At 49.4% G+C, this 4561-nt stretch overlaps 1 long non-coding RNA gene across 1 annotated transcript; it reads left to right on the forward strand.

Annotated features, from left to right (window-relative positions):
* Positions 1-246: 246 nt before the first annotated feature.
* LOC126018866 (uncharacterized) lies at positions 247-3299 on the forward strand. Its single transcript, XR_007498918.1, has 2 exons — positions 247-388; positions 2560-3299. It is a non-coding gene; the product is annotated as an uncharacterized LOC126018866 (long non-coding RNA).
* The last annotated feature ends 1262 nt before the right edge of the window (positions 3300-4561 follow it).

Raw genomic sequence — 4561 nt, forward strand, 5'->3', positions numbered from 1 at the left:
GTTTTAGGCGCGGGAGTGTTGGGCCACACCCCGCAAGGGCAGGCTGCAGAGGTCCATCCCCAGAAACTCCAAGCGCAGACACGGGCCCCATCACGGTCCTTAGCGAGCGCTGTGGATGTTAGGGTGATGGCTGGCGCTGGGCAACACGCTACTGGGGCCCTTTCCGCAGGTGCCCTCAGAAAGGAGCGGGTGGTGGGTGCCCGGTTCAGATGTGCGGATCTGGTTAGGATCCAGCAAGACCCGGCGGGCAGCAGCTGGGCAGGGGCTGTGCTCATCTTTGTTGCTCAGAACTGTGACTTTTCACCAGGACTTGGGCCTTGCTGCTGCTCTTTAGGAATCGTCCAGGCTGGAGAAGATGGGGTCTCATCATCTAACGTCCTGTGCCCAGGTAAGGGGCAGTGTGGGCTGGGAGAAGGACAGTCTGGGGGTTCAGAGATATTTTAGGAAGGAATCTGGGGGTGGGTGTGGCTGCTGGCACTCCTTCAGGGGCCCTAGTCTCTGCAGTTTGTTCTTTTTTTTTTTTTTCTTGTTTGCTGTCTTGTGTTTATTTTGGGGGTTATGCGGGTGTTGCTCAAACGTTCTTCCTGACTTAGGTCACCCCTGCCAGTCTGAGACTATTGGATGCCTGCCAGGTTCCAGGCCTGGGCTCCTGGTAATATAAACCTGGATATTGGTGAAGAGACCTTGATCCCAGGATTTCTGCCATAAAATAACATTCCTCTCTCACCTGGACAAAGGTTCTTTGATTAATTTCTTTTTTTTTGGGGGGGGGCACACCCGGTGACGCTCAGGGTTACTCCTGGCTATGCGCTCATAAGTTGTTCCTGGCTTGGGGGACCATATGGGACGCCGGGGCATCGAACCGCGGTCCGTCCTAGGCTAGCTGGCTAGGCAGACACCTTACCTCTAGCGCCACCGCGCCGGCCCCTCTTTGATTAATTTCTAATTTATGGCATCAAGGCTGAAAGGAAATTCTTCTGGCTCTACACTGGGATCATACCTTCTGGGCCTGGCACCCTATGGGGTATCAGGGATTCATCCTGAGACAGCCCCATCTGAGGCAAGCACCCACCAAATTGTCTTCATGGTCTGGTCTAGCATAGGGTTCTTTAGTATTTTTCTGCTGCTCTTAGATGCCAAGTTGATGACTGGGTCCCTTCCTCTGGGCTCCTGGTGAAGAATTTTCTGCTTACCTGAAGGAACACAGCAAGGACCTTTCTTGCATGTGTATTTTCCTGTGGGTTTCATTTGGTTTTAACTTTAGGTACTTTGTGCTGTGCTGTGTCTGCTTTTCTGTTTTGTCCTGAAATTCTTTTTTTTTTTGGGGGGGGGGCACACCTGTTGACGCTCAGGGGTTACTCCTGCCTATGCGTTCAGAAATTGCTCCTGGCTTGGGGGGGCCATATGTGATGCAGGGGATCGAACCGTGGTCCATCCTAGGCTAGTGCAAGTGCTAGTGCAAGGCCTTACCTCTAGCGCCACTGCTCCAGCCCCTTGTCCTGAATTTTGTGCCACATCAGTGGTGATCGGGTTTTTTCTTGACTCTACACAGAGGGTACGCTCCAGGCGACATAGAGGATACTAGCCTGTGCCTGGGATTGATCCCATGTTGGTCCATGTTGGTCCTGGCACTGTAGCTCAAGACCTAGGACATGCAGTTCAACTTTTTGTCCTTGACTATGCAGAGTCAGGCTTCTGCCTGCAGCCACATTTCTCCTCAGTAAACCAGGTGCACTTCCAAAGCCTCCTTGTCTGCAGTCCCATGGCTTGTGGTTCTAATTGGAAAACTGGAGCAAAGGATCTTTCTGGAAGCCATAATTGCTGGGAGTTGGGTCTTTTTCTTTTCTTGGGGAGAGGGGGGAATTGGGTAATACCTGGTGACACTTGGGGGTTACTCCTGGCTCTGCACTCAGAAATTGTTCCTGGCCGGCTCAAGGGACCATATGGGATGCCAGGAATAGAACCAGGGTTCATCTGCTGTTGACTACCTATATAAGGCAAATGTCCTACCGCTGGCCTGAGTTGAGTCATTTGACCTGCACCAGGCAGGATTTGTTTGGGTGTGAACCCTGAGTGCTGATATCCCCAAACCCAGGTTTGATTCACTCACTGGACCCTGAATTTACCTTCTTGCTGCTTGTATCCTGGGCAGAGGTGGGCTCTGGCAGCAGGAGAGGCTAGTGTGTGTTTACCATTTTGGGCTACATTCAGAGCTGGTGTTTCAGCTCTTTTTTGTTCTGTAGTCTTGGTTTCATCCACCAGTGCTCAGTGAATCTAATGCACAGAGTGGCCCTGTGTAGTCTATGTGCAAAGCAGCATCTCCAAGAACCTTCTTGAATACTGTTGGCTTATCATGTTGGTTTATAAGGCTTTCTCGCATGATGTCTGGAAACCTTCCCCTCTGGGTGCCCATGGAGAAGATGTGGAGGCTGGGTACTCGCAAGGGCAGATTGGAGAGGCCCCGAGTCTCTCTAGTCCCTCTAGGACCCTAAGGGATCCTGTTTCTCCCCTAGGGCCTTGGATGAGCCTTGGCCCTGACCCCCTCTTTTGTGTGCTTAGGGCTTGGTGACCTTCCCTGATGTGGCCGTGAGCTTCTCCCCGGAGGAGTGGCCGTGCCTGGATGTTTCTCAGAGGAAGCTCTACAGAGATGTGATGCTGGAGACCTACGAGCACCTGCAGGCAATAGGTGAGAGCTGCCCTGGCCTGGGCCGCTACTGTGGGCTACAACCTGAGTGACAGGGAGTTAAGTGCCTGGATCTGCATGGATAGGAGCCAAAAAGGGGATATGATTCTGCTGAGCCCAAGGTCAAGCCCTTCCCTACTGTTCTTTTTTTGTTTTTAAAGTTTTTATTTATTTTGTTTTGGGGCCACATCCAGCAGCGCTCAGGGTTTACTCGTGGCTCTGCTCTGAGAAATCACTCCTTGCAGGCTCAGAGGACCACATAGAATGCTGGCAATTGAAGCTGGTTCTGTCCCAGGTTGGGCAAACACCCTATGGCTGTGCGATCTTTGGCCCCACTTCCCTACTGTTCTGACCCCCAGCCTCTGACTTTTTCTCAGATGAATCCAACTTTATATTTGTAAATGTCTTTTCGGTGACTAGTGATATACATTGTTCCACAGATTTGCCATATCTGGGCCAAACTGGATTTGATCCCAGGCTCTGCATATGCTTCCCTAAGCCTGACAGTATCCTCTTTGAGCACAGACCCAGAAGTGATTTGGCCAAAAGTGATGTGATTTCATGAACTGGGTGATCTTAGCCTCTGGACTCTGATTAAAGGATCATTCCTGACACATTTTGGCATCATCTTGGTTGCTAGTTATCATCCCTGGTTGTCTTGTTTATGGTCACATGCTCTCCTCTCTACTATTGTTTCAATCCTAATGAGATTGCAAAAATTTTAAGTGAGTTAATTTCTTTCATGATTTCAAAAGTCCCACTCGGTAACAGATCCTGGAGTCTCCTCAATGCTTACTGGGATATTATTTTGGGCTGGTATCAAATCTAATGTTCTTGCTTGCAGAGCATGTTACCCAATGCATTGCATCCTTTTCGGGTCATGGACAATTCATATTTTTGTTTTGTACTTAGACTATACAGGCAGTACAGGCAGTTCAGTGCCCAGATATGCACTCAGTAATCCCTTCCGGTGTATGTATTTGTAAAGCTGTATGATTTTTGGCGGGGTGTGTGTGTGTGTGTGTGTCACACCTGGCAGCACTCGGGTTACTCCTGGCTCTGCGCTCAGAAATTGCTCCTGACAGGCTTGGGGACCATATGGGATGCTGAGATTCGAACCACCATCCTTCTGCATGCAAGGCAAACACCCTACCTCCATGCTATCTCTCTAGCCCCAAAGCTGTATGACTTTTGGGATCAAATCATTGCCAACTCTGATCATGTCATGTGCCCTAACTTCTGTAATATCTGTCCAGCCTCTCCATTTTAAGACATCCTTTTGGATGAATGTCTTTCTGTCTGGGGGATACATACCTAAAAGAGGGCTTCCCTGGTCATATAGCAGTTCAATTCTGAGGGTAGTGAGAACCTTCCATATAGTTTTCCATAGGGATTGGATCACGCAGCATTCCCACCAGGAGTGGAGGAGAGTTCCTTTCTGACCACATCCTCACCAGCAGAGGTTGTTTCCGGTATTTTTGATGTGTGCTATCTTCACTGGTGTAAGATGTTATCTCATTGTTGTCTTGATTTGAAATTCCCTAATGATAAGTGATTGTAAAATAAAATCCATGAGTTGTGAGATCATCCCTTTCTCCCTCCATATACATTTTTTGTTTTGTTTTTGTTTTTGGGTCACACCCGGCAGCGCTCAGGGGTTACTCCTGGCTCTACACTCAGAAATTGCTCCTGACAGGCTTGGGGACCATAATGGGATGCCGGGATTCGAACCACGTCCTTCTGCATGCAAGGCAAATTCCTTACCTCAATGCTATCCTCCAGCCCTCTCCATATATTTCTAACTCCCATCGAAGAGGTCTTAAGCAGAGAAGCGGCAAAGAAATAACCCAAGCTAGTCAGGTGAGAATAATGATCTCG

This window comes from Suncus etruscus, chromosome 9, assembly GCF_024139225.1.
Source record: "Suncus etruscus isolate mSunEtr1 chromosome 9, mSunEtr1.pri.cur, whole genome shotgun sequence".
Taxonomy (NCBI): domain Eukaryota; kingdom Metazoa; phylum Chordata; class Mammalia; order Eulipotyphla; family Soricidae; genus Suncus; species Suncus etruscus.